The sequence below is a fragment of the Monodon monoceros genome, unplaced genomic scaffold, assembly GCF_005190385.1.
Source record: "Monodon monoceros isolate NGI ecotype Baffin Bay Population unplaced genomic scaffold, NGI_Narwhal_1 Super_Scaffold_11, whole genome shotgun sequence".
NCBI lineage: Eukaryota > Metazoa > Chordata > Mammalia > Artiodactyla > Monodontidae > Monodon > Monodon monoceros.
In genome coordinates this window covers 16,030,095-16,046,369 of record NW_021703767.1, presented here as the reverse complement: position 1 = coordinate 16,046,369, position 16,275 = coordinate 16,030,095, and positions in this window count along the sequence as shown.

Genomic DNA, 16,275 nt, shown 5'->3' with positions numbered 1-16,275 from the left:
TTAAAAAACTAAAAATAGAGCTACCATGTGATCCAGCAATCCCACTCCTGGGCATATATCTAGAGAAAAATATGGCTCAAAAGGATACACGCACCCTACTGTTCACTGCAGCACTGTTTACAGTAGCCAAGACATGGAAGCTACCTACATGTCCATCAACAGATGAGTGAATAAAGAAGACGTGGTACATATATGCAATGGAATATTACTCAGTCATTAAAAAGAATGAAATAATGCCATTTACAGCAACTTGGATGGACCTGGGGATTATCATACTAAGGGAAGTAAGTCAAAGAAAGACAAATATCATATAATACAGCTTATATGTGGAATCAAAAAAAAAAGAATGATATAAATGAACTTATTTACAAAATGGAAACAGACTCACAGACTTAGAGAAGGATCTATGGTTACTAGGGGGGAAGGGGAGGGTGAGGGATAGATTGGGCGTTTGGGATTAACATGTACACACTGTTTTTAAACACACTGTATTTAAAATAGATAATCAACAAGGACCTACCATATAGCACAGGGAACTCTGCTCAATATTCTGTAATAACCTAAATGGGAAAAGAATTTGAAAAAGAATAGATACATGTATATGCATAACTGAATCACTTTGCTGTACACCTGAAACTAACACTACATTGTTAATCAACTATACCGCAATATAAAATAAAACTTTCTTAAAAAGATGGAGATAATCATGCTTACTTCATAGGACAGATAAAACAATAGAATGAGTTCATCTTTGTAACTGTCTAGTACTGTGTCTAGTAAGAGCCAAAAAGTGATTTTTTTAAACAGTAGATGATACTACAGTTTCTTTCCAGCTTAGACAGTCTATGGATATATAAGCAGGCAGCACTGTCTTCCATGCTGTGTCTTTTTGTTTTCCTGACCCACGTCTGTTCCTTATTAAAACACTGCAGTGTTTTAGTGAAGGAAGAACTTAGTAATTTCGAGCATCAAAAAGCAAACCAACTGACACTAATGCCTCAGTGATGATTCTGAGTGTCACAAGAGGCTTCCATGTTTTCTGCTCAAGATCACACATGTAGAAAAACTATCCAAGAGAGTTTCGAAACTGAGGTCCCCCTCCAAGCCCTCTGGCTCTACTCATTAATAACTTATAAAGTTATTAACACACTTATTATTTCTCTCTAATTTTGGTTTTCTCCAGCTGGAGTTATAAACATGTCTCCCTGCTCAAAGCTCAAGGCCAAATGCAGGGTAAGACTATATATTCTCACTGCCAGAAGCCTCTGTTTTAAAAAACTTCTCTGAAAAATAAAGCCTTGTTTATAGGCTTTAGACCACGGCTGCAAAAAAAAAGTAATATGTAAATTAGACATTTTATAACTTTACAGCTAAATAATAAAGGCAGCACTCCAAACCTCAGCCAGACATTTACATAATTGCATTACCAGCATTCATATGAGCCATAATGGAAGTTAAGAGGGAAATCTTGCTTATTTCCTATTAACTCCATAATAGAACATGACTCTCATTTGCCCTTACAAATAAAGCTTAACCATTGTTTTAAAAGCAGACACTACACTTGGGTTCTTTTATTATTCCTCATTGCCATGATGGAACAGCAGCAAATTTCATAAGGAAAAAATATTTAATGAAAAATTGTGGTTATTCCAAAAGAAGTTCACTAAATATTCAACTTTTATTATGTCTCTGCATTTGGTTTCCGGCTTTTGACAGAGCAGCTTCTCACTACACATTTCATCTCTTTTTAAGATTAATTTCTTCAAGGTCAGTTTTTCCCAAATCTCTTTATGTACACACAGTACAGAGAATCAATCGGCTGATACTCCTGACAATTCCGTTCTGATTAATTAATTAATTAATAGTTCTAGGGTATCCCTAGAGACAACCTAGCATGCACTCAATAAATGCATGCTAAGTTGAGTTGAAATTAATTTTATTCTACTTAAGAAAGTAACTTATGGCACATATCTTGGTTTGGGCACAGATCCTGTAACAGAGCTTGGGGGCAGGTAGTTTATTTGGGGGGTGGTCTCAGGAAGCACAAGTCAGGCAGTGTGGAAAGTGAGCCAGGGAAGGGAGGTGAGCTAAACAGGGTGCATCAATGAGATGGGTAAGTGCTGTGGGGCAACTGGGCTCCAGACCCAGAGGGACACTAGGAAGAACCATATGAATGGAACTTCATAAATCCTAGGTGTTTCTCCCACACAGCCATCTCTACTCTCCTGCTCTTATCCACCCATCACTGGCTACCCAGGAATTGCAGACTAGAGTGAGGACTTAGATTCTGCCAATTCTCAGGTTGGACACTGCAAACTCTATCATCTCCTGACCCCAGTTCCCACCTACTGTCAGAGGCAAGTCCAGGCACTGTCACTCTTCAAATCAGCATTCTCTGTTACCCACAACCTGTAGGTTGTTAATCTCATGTGAGATCTTGCTTTTAAATAATTATGAATGACTCTTATGATCTGGTCTTCAATCCTTTTTGCTCATCTAGTCCCTAAAATAATTTCAAGACATTATACCCACTAGTTACAACTCATTTTTAAGTTATTTATATGGTTTTTATCAAAAGTTTAAGCGGTTGCTAGATGTGACTTTCAGTGAAATGTAAATATTGAAAGTCCAAAATAAAACTGTTACTCCACTCTTTTAAATGTTTCCAATGGAATCTAAATTCCAAAGGAATTTTTTACTCACCATTTTCCATTTAAAAATATAAATGTATGTGTATCTTGTTTTATAATGTTCCTTGAAGTCTTATTTCCATTCCATTATCCCCATAGAACTTTATCCTAATACAATAACATTATAATTGAAAGAATTTTGCTAAATACGCTTATAATAATTCCCTCAAAAGAAGGATATAAATTGACATTTTTAAAAATTTCCTGTGACCATACAGTTCAAACGTTTTTTTAAATTTTTCTTCTGAAGAGTTCTCTAACACTTCTCATTTAGTACAAAATTAAGTAAAACATACAAATATATTTTAATGTTGATAAATAAACAGAATAATTCAAATGCTAGCAGAAATTCATGTCTTAATAAAATGGACAGGATTAGTTTGTTTTTCCTAATTAGTTCATCTCTTCATACAGGAATATTATTTTATTACTAGAATGAGACAAAGGTCATCTTTAGTGTTATTCCTCATCTTAATAAATAGCACTGAAAGAACTTTTCAAAAAATAATAAGTAGCTGGGAATGGAATAGATTTTGTTATAGCAACAGCCTTCAGTTCTTTGAACTTTTCCGGAGTCACATTCTAAACATAACATAGTAGTCTATCATCAAAGATTATTTGGAATAATCTTGAGTAAGTCTCATGATAATTTTAGAGCAATTTTGTTTAGGGTAAAGAATTAGAAGCCATCTGAGTTGAAAAGGATGTGTTTGCCAGTCATCAGAGCACTTTGCTTTCTCAACATCAGTATTTCACAGGGTCCCTTGCTTTGGCTCTCGGGAGTTTTTCCATCATAGCAAGAATAGGCATGAATAAGAGGGGAAATGGGAAAAGAACAAGTGTGAAAAGTAAACAAGAAACCCTGCAGATGGTAAGTGTGTCTATAGACAGATCAGTTTGAGAAGAGGACCTAGGGAATTAAAAGATCTGGAAGTCTGTGAACCCCCAGGGTACACACACACACACACACACACACACACACACACACACCAGTTTACAGTTCACTGGCTTTGGAATAGACTTTCTGACCCCCAAGTCCTTCTGAACCTTGCCGTGTGAAATTCAAAAGCCAAGCTTTTGAAACCCCAAAACTGAGAACTAACTCTTTGGTTTGGCTGTTGCACCCTTTGGACAAGTTAATACAACTTTAATGCCCTGACAGCTGCCTCAAAAGGAGGGGGCAAATAGTTACCAGAAAAGGAAAAAAATACATTAGTTAACATTTCAAAGTTGCGCCTTGGGCTTCCCTGGTGGTGCAGTGGTTGAGAGTCCACCTGCCAATGCAGGGGACACGGATTCGTGCCCCGGTCCGGGAAGATCCCACATGCCGCGGAGCGGCTGGGCCCGTGAGCCATGGCCACTGAGTCTGCGTGTCCGGAGCCTGTGCTCCGCAACGGGAGAGGCCACAACAGTGAGAGGCCCGCGTACCGCCAAAAAAAAAAAAAAAAAAGTTGCGCCTTGCCACAAATAAAAAGAGCTTGCTCAAAATTACAAGTGAATAAGGTGCATCCTGGGTGCTATAGGAATCACCAAGTCAGAATAATCTGATTTGTGGGTAGATTTGTTGGTGATTTAAGATTAATGGAGAAGAAAAGGGGAGCGTCTTCTAGCAGGGGGCAATATAAGATAACAAAAGACAGGGATACTGGAAATCACTAAGGATGTCAGGGAAAAGTGGAAAGAACAGCTTTGGTGATGTTCATATAACAGACAAGGTGGAGACAATACAGGAAAAGTTAAAGGGGGCAGCGAGGAATCAATGGAGATTTCTGGGTCAGGGGATCGCATGAAATGGCCATCTTTAATGACCTGTATCATTCATTATGGCTGACGAAACTTGGACCAGTGGTCCGGATTTTATTCCACTTGCCCTATGTCAGGGAATCAAATAAAATCCACAGGTAGATAAATTCAAAAAAACAGCCTGGCAGGACTAACCTTTGTGTAAACTTTCCAGTGATTGGTTTAGATTTGTGTGAATGTTAAATGTGCCTTTATTTTATGTGTACTGTGTATGCATACATATAATAATCTGAAACAATATGCAGCGATTTAATTATAACAATACATGTGTAGTTTCACGCAGTCTGAGCCAATTGGTTCCTAAACTAATGATTTCTTTACGAATGGTTTATTTATTGAATTCAGGGTGATTCCTTCCATAGTAGGCCAAGAGGTCTGTTAGTGTTGAATTACCATAGTTTTACCAGGGAATTCAAAAAAGAACAGCAATACAATTTGTATCTTTTCTAAACAATAGCAATAATAATGATAAAGACTGTAGTCTTTTGTTTCATCCTGGCCTTCATACAAACAGATAGAGACAGTATGGGACCCTTTTCTATCATGGCACAGAAATAAGTATTCTGAAAATTCCTACGGTAAAGAGAATATTGGCCCTTTTTCACAGAAAGATGTCCTATGAATACGTTAACTTTACAGGACAAAAGAGACTTCGCAGATGTGATCAAGTCAAGGACCCTGAGATGGGGGCATTTTCTTGGATTATCTGAGTGGACCCAATGTAATCACTAAAGGCCTTTAAAAGTGAAAGGAGGAGGTAAAGAGTGAAAGGGTCAGAGTCAAAGGAGGTGTGATGAAGGAAGCAGAGACTGGAGTGAGGCGGAGCCACAATCCAGGGAATGCACGCAGCCTCTAGAAACTGGGAAAGGTAAGAAAACAGATTCCCCCTAGAGTCTTTAGAAGAAGCCAGCCCTGCTGACATCTTAGTTTTAGCCCAGTGAAACCCGTTTCAGACATCTGACCTCCAGAACTGTAAGATTAAAAATGTATATTGTTGGGCTTCCCTGGTGGCGCAGCTGTTAAGAATCCGCCTGCCAATGCAGGGGACACGGGTTCGAGCCCTGGTCCGGGAAGATCCCACATGCCGCGCAGAGCGACTAAGCCCGTGCATCACAGCTACTAAGCCTGCACTCTAGAGCCTGTGAGTCACAATTACTGAGCCCGTGTGCCACAGCTACTGAGCCTGCACTCTAGAGCCCGTGTTCTGCAAAAAGAGAAGCCACCACAATGAGAAGCCCGTGCACCACTATAAAGAGTAGCCCCCACTCTCCACAACTAGAGAAAGCTCGCGCACAGCAACAAAGACCCAATGCAGCCAAAAATGAATTAATTTTTTTTAAATGTATATTGTTTTAAACACTAACTTTGTGGTAATTTGCTCCAGTAGCAATAGGAAACGAATACAGTCTCCTACTGAAATGACAGGTATTTTACAAATTAACTATGTAGGCATATCGCATATTAACTGTACATTAAAATCATATGACTTCTAAAATAAAATCCTTTGGGGGAACCCCTATACACTGTTGATGGGAATGTAAACTGGTGCAGCAACTGTGGAAAAGAGTATGGAAGTTTCTCAAAAAAAAAAAAAAACTACCGTATGACCCAGAAATTCTACTCCTAGGTATATATCTGAAAAAAACAAAAACGCTAACTCAAAAAGATACACACACCCCAATGTTCACAGCAGGTTATTTACAATTGCCAAGGTATGGAAGCAACCTAAGTGTCCATCAACATATTAATGGATAAAGAAGCTGTGGTAGATAGATAGATAGATAGATAGATAGATAGATGATAGATAGATAGATAGATAGATAGATAGATAATAGATAAAATGGAATACTACTCAACCATAAAAAAGAATGAAATTTTCCGATTTGCAGCCACATGGATGGACTTGGAGGGCATTATGCGAAGTGAAATAAATCTGACAAAGACATGTACTGTATGATATCACTTATATGTAGAATCTAAAAAAAACAACAAACTAGTGAATATAACCAAAAAAAGAATCACATATATAGAGAACAAATTAGTGGTTACCAGTTGGCTGGGTGAGGGGCGAGCAATATAAGGGTGGAGAAGTAGGAGGTACAAACTATTGGGTGTAAGATAGGCTTAAGGATGTATTGTACAACATGGGTAATATAGCAGTATTTTGTAATAACTGTAAATGGAAAGTAACCTTTAAAAATTGTATTAATTTTTTTTAATTTTTTAAATAAATAAAATAAAATAAAATTCTTCTTAAATAATTATGACTTTTGATAACCCTAGGTAATCTAATGCAGATACGAAAGTAAGTTTATCACCAGAGTAGGTACAAAGGAAACTGAGAGAGGTGGGGAGCAGAAATTGGGGGTTATTAAAAATCATGGAGCCTCCCTAAAGGGCAGAGAATTTATCAGCTGTGCTTCTCTTTCCTACTCAGGCAGTCCTGGTTGCCCAGAAATCAATGAACATGAAAGAACTCATATATTTTCAGTAGGAAAATACTTGTTTTTTCCTAAATTCATGATGTAAAGAACAGGATGAAAGGCCAGAGACCACTGGGGGTAGAAAAGTATTCGATTTTAAAAAATGGATCCAATCCAAATGTCATGGGCATGAATTCTAGAGAGCCTAATGATTTTTGAAAAATATCTGTTAAGACTGCTCTTCATGCCAGGCTCCAGGGAAAAACCACAAGTAGGAATTGATCTGTTGTATTTTATAAAATCCAAATGCTGTTTTTCTGTTTTTAAATACTTTTAAAAAAATAATAGAATCTGAAATAGGACACAAGGGAAGAAATTGAAACAGCACATTTTAACCTTCTCAAGCTGCCAGGTCACGTATGTCTCCCTCTTCTCCTCCAGAGAGGGCCAAAAGGTGCCCACTCCCTGCCTTCAAGGGAGCTGGGACTCTTAGGGAGAGCCTATTCACACAGTGTCCAGTTCTAGACCATGTTTAAAAAATGTCCAGGAGTGGCCAAAGCCTTGGAATTAAGTGTGCACTCATTTAAATTCACTGAACTGAAAAAGAACAAGTGAGAAAAAGCCAAGGGAGCCAAATGCCAAATGTTTGTGTCATTGTTAACACTTTCTGGAAAGTCTTTATTCGATGATAATTTCAGTTTCTCCCTCTGCTTCTCCCCAAGGTAACATGGGCCACAATGACCAGGTGGGGAAAAGCCAGTCCTTCTCCTGACGTGACCTCAAAGTTAAGCAGCTGCTTAAGCCTCCACATCCCGCCTACATGGGCTTCCCGTGAACTTGAGATTTCTTCTCCTAAGATCTAGGCTTCAAGTGGGGATGTTTTTGATGGGAGCAAATGACAAGGCCAAGACAGAGGCTGTGCAAAGTTTGTGAATTGGGTTTGGAAATGAAGGGACTTCAAAGTACATAAGCCTCTATCAAGTCCAGGAGCAGTTCCTAGAAAGAGTACATGCATTTTTATTGATAGCATTGGGAATATGCTGTCTCAGGCAAAGCTGGACCCCTCCTACTTCACTTGCAGCAAACCCTACAGCAGTTCTTAAAGGCAAGTGACATCTCTGGAGAGACTTCATGTTGAGGTTTTTACAGGAGGGTGTGGCAGGTAATAAGTAACCCACCTCTCCTTTGTCCAGGTTTCTAATTAATAAACACTTGGGAAATAAGGCAAAAAGAAAAATGCAGATGGGGAGCCAACTGTCATGTTTATGACCAATATAGGCTAAGCTGGAGAATACACTTACATGTGAGGGACAAAGGGCTTCCTAAAACTGAACACAAGAATTAGACAGACCTGCCCACCTGTATCAGTTACTGATTGCTGTGTAACAAATAACCCCAAAATTTAGCTGCTTTAAACATCAAATGTTTATTATCTCACAGTTTGTGTGGATCAGGAATCTGGGTGCAGCACAGCTGGGTCATCAGACTCAGTGTCTCTCACAAGGCTACAATCAAGGTGTTGGCCAGGGCTGTGGTCATCTAAAGGCTCACCTGGGAAAAGATTGGCTTCCAGGCTCCCTGGCTTCTGGCAGGAGTTAGCTCCTCACAGCCTGTTCGACTGAGGGCCTCAGTTCCTTACTGGCTACTAGCCAGAGACATTAGTCCCTTGCTCTATGATCCTCTCCACACGGCTACTTATAACATAGCAGCTTGCTTCCCTCCAGAGCAAGGGCTCCACCAGAGAAAGAGAGGGCCAGCAAGACAGAAGTCACAACCTTTTTGTAACCTCATCTCAGAAGTGATATCCCATCATTTTTGCCATATTTTGTTTGTTAGAAGCACGTCACTGGGTTCAGCACACACTCGGGGGGGAGAGATTTAAAAAGGGCATGAGTACCATGAGACAGAGATCACAGGGAACCTTCTCAGAAGCAGCCCACATTGACAGACACATCAGACAGCACAGTGGGTGGGCCGTAGGGCTCTCTCCACCATCCCAGCAGAAAAAGCATCCACTCCCTATAAGCAGCTTGCCCCCAGGAGAAATGATAGAGGAAGGGGTATACTACACATGTTCATTCACACCTACCCATTAGGTCAATAAATTCTGAATGAGTAAGGAGTAGTAGAAAGAGGCTATAAGCCTTGGGCTAATCATGGAGAGGGAAGGAAGGGGAAGGAGGAGGTCACTCCAAACGGCAAGAAACATCAGGAGTAAGGAATGAGCAGTTCCCAACACTCACAATACCCTGTTTATATATGATGTCCATTTTACATACAAAGAAACTGAATCTTAGAGAGGCTGAGTAACCCAAGGTCATGTAGATAGGACATGATGGAGCCAGAACCTATAAATACCCAATCCCTGAAAAAGTGCCTTACTCCATACTATAATTATACCTCCTCATATTCAGAATCTGATTGGAACCAACTATTTGATGAAGATATACTTGTCAGTGAAAAGTTTTCAGGAATGAAACTTGATTGTTCTTTCTGCGTCCTGAAATGTCCCCTAAATCTGAAGTTTTATGACAGTGATGAAACAATAGCTCTGCCAGAAAATAAAATACGCACCTGGCTTAGAAGCAAGCAGTCACTGGTGTCAACAGCTCCTGCCAGGGAAGGCTGTAGAACACCTCAGGACCATACAGCTAGTGCTTCCAGCCCGAGACTCACCAATAGCTTGCAGCCCAGACAAAGATGGTGACATCCAAAAGTTTGTCCAGAGTGCATGGGTGGGATGTGTCACTCCTGATAACATGTCACAAAAGCTCTGCTTTGAACTTGAAACAAGATAATTGCTTTCATCAGCTACCCAGTCTCCCCTGCCCTTTTGTTCTTTGATATAGGCTGTAGATCAAAGATGGAGACACTTCACTTCCTACTGCCTTTGAAGTACCAGGTCTGTACAACAGCTATTTCTAGCCTTACATGCTGCACAGAAATATAATCCATGTAGACCTTTGTGTCTTCAAGATTTCACATCCTAAGGAAATGGAAAAAAATAAAAATTTTAACCAAATTATGGTCATATGTGTAATTCCATATTTAGTCTCATTTTTTCAATGGATATTTGAGTGTTCGTTGTGTGCCAGGCACTGTGATGTGTGATGAGGGTAGGAGATAAATAAAACAGAGAATTCGTGTTCCAGGAACACAGTCCAGTGTGGGGGGAAAACAAGTGGATTACCAAAAACAATGCAATGAGTGCTATCGTAAAGGGATGTCTCAGGTCACCTGGGGTCTCCGAGGAGGGGCTCTACGTGTGAAGGGGATTCAAGAGACAGAAGACTCTGAGTCATGGACATACCTGTGCATCTCTCTGAGACCCAGTTCAATAATCTGCTCTTCCCTTGCCCAAAACAAAAGAAGGTTTGTAGGCATGAGGTTTGGGGTGCAGAAAGGGACTAGACAGGGGTCCACAGGTCAAGATAAAGAAGCTTGTGTGAATAATGGTTCCTAGAGAGACCAGTGGAATGGATGACCGTCAACAACCTTCCTATACACCCAAATCCTCTGAGATTCTCCACACTCCAGAGAGAAAGAGTCCATCTGCACAAGCAAAACCTAGACTTTAGCTAAGCCCTAGTCATTATCCCCCTCTTCCAGGTGTCCCCCAGAAACGTATCTCTCCCTCAAGAACAAACATTGCTTCTTGTCAATACCCAGATTCTTCTAGAATAGGGTCTATGCAAGATGGAGGCTTTCCTAGGGGTTGGTTTGCCCCCCTGTTCATTACCTCCCCCTTGACTGACACAAACGGTACAAATGGGCAGCAACAGTGTTTATACAAATTCCACAGTCTTCATTTACCTGGATGTAGCAGAATTCCTCTTAGGTAACATTGACTCTGTTTCTCATTTAAGTCTCCACAACAGCCTCCATTTGAATATCCCATCAAGCACATGAAGCATCCAGTAGATAGCCTTCCCTGAGGCACCCCTGCCAGTCCCCGGACGAGTGAAATCAGTGATGCAATCACAGCTTCTCTGCCGTTGAACTTGAACTTGAACACATATCCTCTATCGTCACCTTACATTTTGTTCTCCTTTCTCTATGAGTCACTAATGTTTTGAATTAAGTTCCCTACCCACTTCCCCACCCCCAGTTTTCTCACACACAGACATTTTTCCCTGTTCAACCTTTTAATAGCCTGCTTGTTGTTGTTCATAAGCCACTTTTATTCTTCCCGTGTCACAGCACTCTCCCCACCCAATCCCCCAGCAATGGCAGCCCTATTGCTGATCTATTTCCTCCTTCACACTAGTCTTACAGCAACCTCCATCCACAGATGCCTGTTCTCTCATTTCTTGGTTAATTTGGGGGTTGAGGTGAGCCATGATCATATCTCCTTGATGGAGATAGTAGCATTAGATGCTGTAGCAGTCTTCCTATTACTGAAATACTACAGAAATGGCAATTTCTGAAACCAAGATATCCATATCAGGAGCTCAAAATGAAATTGAGCAACCCACATCTTTGTTTCACAGACCTACCTGTTCATCTAGACAACACAAAATAGGCTTGTGTCCGTTTGAAGAAGACTCCCAAGTTTGCAAAACAGCGTGCTTGAGTTTATTGAGGACAATTCTGACTCACACACAGAGACGCTGCACTTATTTTTAAATGTTCATACAACTTTAAACTCCAATATTAGTGCACCATTGAAATATTTCCATCTTCATCTTTTACATTTCTTTTACATTTTTGCAGTAGCCTGTCTGTTTTAGACAATAATCAGAAATTCAGCAAGACAATTTGCTTTTTTTCACATATTTACAATTTGCAATCATATTTACAATTGAAAAAAAGTTGAGTTGTTAAAATAATGTACCCTGAGCTCCTGATCATAACGAATGTTTATAAATTGATCATGTATCTACCATGAATTAGAGAGACAATGAGGAATTTTGGCATAGCCTGTGCAGTAATCCTGATCAAACCATACCACCGTTTTCATCTGCTCTAAGGTAGAATGCCACCTGAATGGCTCATGGAAATGAGGTCTCATCGCCAGGCAGAGAAAAGCTGCATATCTTCAGCACAGCAGCTTCCATCCTTTCTAATGTAATAATATACATGTTAGCTTTAAGTGCAGACATCAAAAATATAGTGCCTGCTCATGAGGGTAGCCAATGTATCAATTAGACACAGCTGTGTAACACACCATCCCAAAACAGAATGGCCCAACAGCAATCCTTTATATAGTTCATTGTCTTAATCCATTCAGGCTGCTCTGACAAAATTCCACAGACTGGGTGGCTTAGAAACAGCAAAAACTTATTTCTCATAGTTTGGGATGCTGGGAAGCCCAAGACCACAGTGCTGGCAGATTTGGTATCTTGTGAGGACCTGCTTCCTGGTTCATAAATTGCATCATATGACAGAAGGACCAAGGGATCTCTCTGGATCCCCTTTTATAAGAGCACTAATCCATTCCTGGGGGTTCCTCCCTCATGCCCTAATCACCTCCCAAAGACCCCACCTCCTAATGCCATCACACTGGGTGTTAGGACTTAACATGTGAATCTGGGTGGGGACATAGATGTTCAGACCACAGCACACATTGAGTCTGCAGGACAGCGACCTAGACTAGGATAAGCTGAATGTTTTTACAATGGGCTGAGCTGCCTCAGACACCTGGGGTCAAATATGGGTTTGTTACATGGCTCTGCTTCTAGAAGTCTGCCAGCTGTCAGCAGGGGTTCTTCAGCTCTGCTCCAGGGGGCCTCTCAGCCTCTGGTAGGCTAGTCCAGGCATGGTCTCATGACCTTCACAATTTTCCAGGAGAGACTAGAAGTGCACAGGTCTTTAGAGACTGTCTTATCTTTCTATTGCTACGTAACAATTACCATGAACTTAGCACCTTAACACACTTGTTTATCAGCTCAGGGTTCTGTAAATCAGAAGCTCAGCACAACATGACTGTTTGCTCTGGGCATTGCAAGGCTGAAAACTAACCAGGCTGAGTTCTTGTCTGGAAACTCTGGGGGTGGGGGCGGGGGAGGGTTGTGGAAATGTCTGCTTCCAATCTCATTGTTGGTGTCAGCAAAACTCAGTTCCTTGCAGTTGTAGGTCTGGGGTCTCTGTGTCCTTGCTAGCCACCAGCCAGAATTCACTCTCAGCAAGTAGAGGCTACCCACACTCCTTACCACAAGGCTCACTCCAGCCAGCCGGGACACTTCAAATCCTCCTCACGCCTCAGCTCTCTGACTTCTCTGTCTCTGGTCCCTAGACCCAGATTTTAAGGGCTACTTGATTAGATCAAGACCACCTGGATAATCTCCCTCTTCAGGATAACTGATTAGGAAGTTAATTATATCTGCAAAATCCCTCTTATAATCAATCACAAGAGCGATGGCTCATCATTTTCACAGGTGCTGAAAGCAGTCAAGGCAAGAGGATTACACAAGGGTGAGGGCCGCTGCAGGTCACATTGGAATTCTGCCCCTGGTACAGGCCTAGGCTCCACTGGTTCATCAGCACATCTACCAGATTCTAAAGACCAAAGCAGGTCAGCCCAAATGCAGACAGTGGGGAAATAGATGCTACCTTTTGATGGAAAGAACTGCAAAGTCATATTGCAAGGAGGCATAGACACAAGGAGGGGTGAAGGGTTGAGACCATCTCTTGCAATCTGTCCCAGACAGCATGCATGAGTCTTGCTTAGAGTCTAGCAGCAACACCTCAATTGCTCTCGCTGCAACGACGTGACCTAGAGAGCAAGCCTATTTCTAATTCCAAGCATGAGAATATGGATGGGCAGGCAGTAAATGTCAGACCCACACTGCCCCTAGAAGTAGATCAGCCACCTTTATTTTCTGGCTACTCCATTCCACAAAGCCTAGTCTATCTTTGCCTCCTGATCTCTCATCAGTGCAATAAAACACCAGGATGCTTTCACACCTCACTTCAAGGGGCAGCAAGAGGGGGAACTTGCTGTTCCCAAACCGGAAACCTGAGTACACTAATATCCTTTCTAGAAATCCTGCTGATTGCGTTTGTTCCCAAAGAAAAGACTGAGAGAGCCAGGTGCAAAGGAAATAAAATCCACAACCAGTCCAGATGAGAAAGTCAAAACTGGCAGATAGATTTCCTTTCCCTTACTGATATTTCAAGATTCACGGAGATTTAAATCTTATCTTTATAATAAGTCCTCAGAATCCTCATCTCCCTTCCATGTGCAAAATTGAGGAGTTAAGGATGTTTTGAACAGGCTACCCATAAACTCAGAAGTAGAAGGAGACAAGAGTCCCAACTAATACAAAGCTAATACAAAAAGTTTTTTAGGAGGGAAAAAAGATTTTCTGTCCTCAGTCCTCTATTTATTACTAAATGTTTTTGAGGCTTTGGGGGCAGGGCCAGGGAAAACAAGATTTCAAATATCAGCCTCTTTTTTATTTTTTTAATTTTTGGAAGTGTTGAAATCCTGGCCTACTTGTGTTTAAATGGTTTTTCAGAGCTTAATTAGTTCAGAGAATGTTAAGAAAAAGATGAGCTGCTGTGTGATTCCTGGGCCACCTTGGAAATGTGCACCAACTTTAGAATAAAAGCTTGTAGGGAACATATATTTGTTTTAAGGACTTTCAACAGCTGTTGAGAATTGTGTCTTTCTCTATATACACCACTTTACAGCTCTCACAACTCAGCTCAATGGCTAAATTTACCAAGCTATGCATAATTCCTCAATCCAGGTCTGCCAAAATGCTCAGAAGTTTCCATTGCTGATTGGACTCTAGCCAGTAATGTACACCCAGCATCCAAGAAGACTAAGAGGGGTGCTCAAAGTAAAGAGTCCTTTGCAGGGAGAAATGCAGTCAAGAGCAGCTGGAGAGACATGGAGAAGTGAATTGCACTGTGTTTTTATTTACTTGGAGATAGCATTATTAGAGGGTTTACAGATTGTTTTTTAGCTTCTTCAGACCATTGTTGAGGGTGGAGAGTTCAGAATAGCAATGACTTGCCAGCAGATCTGGGCCCCTTTTTATGCATTAATCTATTTTGTCACCTTCCCTTTATGTGTGTGTTCAACTTTCGTTCTCAAAAATCTATTAGCTTAGCTGGTGGTCTCTATTATTTCCATATTTAAGCAATAAAGCAGAATTTCTTTTTAAAAATCTGACTTTTTTTTTTTAGTTAGGTTTAGTTCGCCCAAAAGACAGCTGAAGTCTATTAAGTATGTTGATAGCTATTATGTGGAAAAGGTGTTGGCAATCTTTTAGTAGGGTGCAATATTGCTGATGTATTTTTCTGACAATGCAAGGATGAGACAGTATAGGAAAGGAATGGGAAACTGTTTGTTGATATGGGCCTAGGGAGGACTCCCCTCTCTCTGTCTTCCTATTTCACATCAGTCAGAAAGATGAGTACCTTGTGCCCACCTAGAGGGGTGGGATAGGCAGGGTGGGAGGGAGACGCAAGAGGGAGGGGATATGGGGATATATGTATATGTATAGCTGATTCACTTTGTTGCACAGCAGAAACTAACACACCATTATAAAGCAATTATACTCCAATAAAGATGTTAAAAATAAAATAAAATTTGAAACTATGAAAAAAAAAAGAAAGATGAGTACGGTTCCATGTCATATATGAAAGTTCTTAAGAGAGTAAATCCTAAGAGTTTTCACCACAAGGAAAAAAAATTGCTCTATTTCTTTAATTTTGTATCTGTATGAGTTGATGGATGTTCATTAAACTGCCTGTGGTCATCACTTTATGATATATGTAAGTCAAATCATTACGCTGTACATCTGAAACTGATACAGTGTTGTATGTTAATAACAGCTCAGTAAATCTGGGAGGAAAAAAAGACAGTAAGTTGAGTATCACTTTAAAGTGTAAACGCCAGTTGGGACAGTTAAATCTGTCCATCTCTAACACTTGGGTCTGTGTTAGAGAGACACCTTTCTGTGACACAGGAAACAGTTACATGGAGAGGCCAGGAGCCTGGGCCCTTACCCCTGGGGCTACTTATCCCAAGTTTCTGCCTGATCCCCAAAACAGGAGGGCCTTGGACCTAAGAAAATCATTCCAAGATGACCCTGTTCCCCAACATTCTGCAGTAATAACATTTCTTATCCCGTAATAATATACAAACTGACTCACATTTAAACGGCTCAAGAGGGAGGGGGTATAGGTATACATATAGCTGATTCACTTTGTTGTACAGCAGAAACTAATACAACATTGTAAAGCAATTATAATTCAATAAAGATGTAAAAAAAATTATTAAAAAAATAAATGGCAAGGCTTCCCTGGTGGCGCAGTGGTTGAGAGTCCGCCTGCCGATGCAGGGGACACGGGTTTGTGCCCCGGTCCGGGAAGATCCCACATGCCGCAGAGCGACTGGGCCCGTG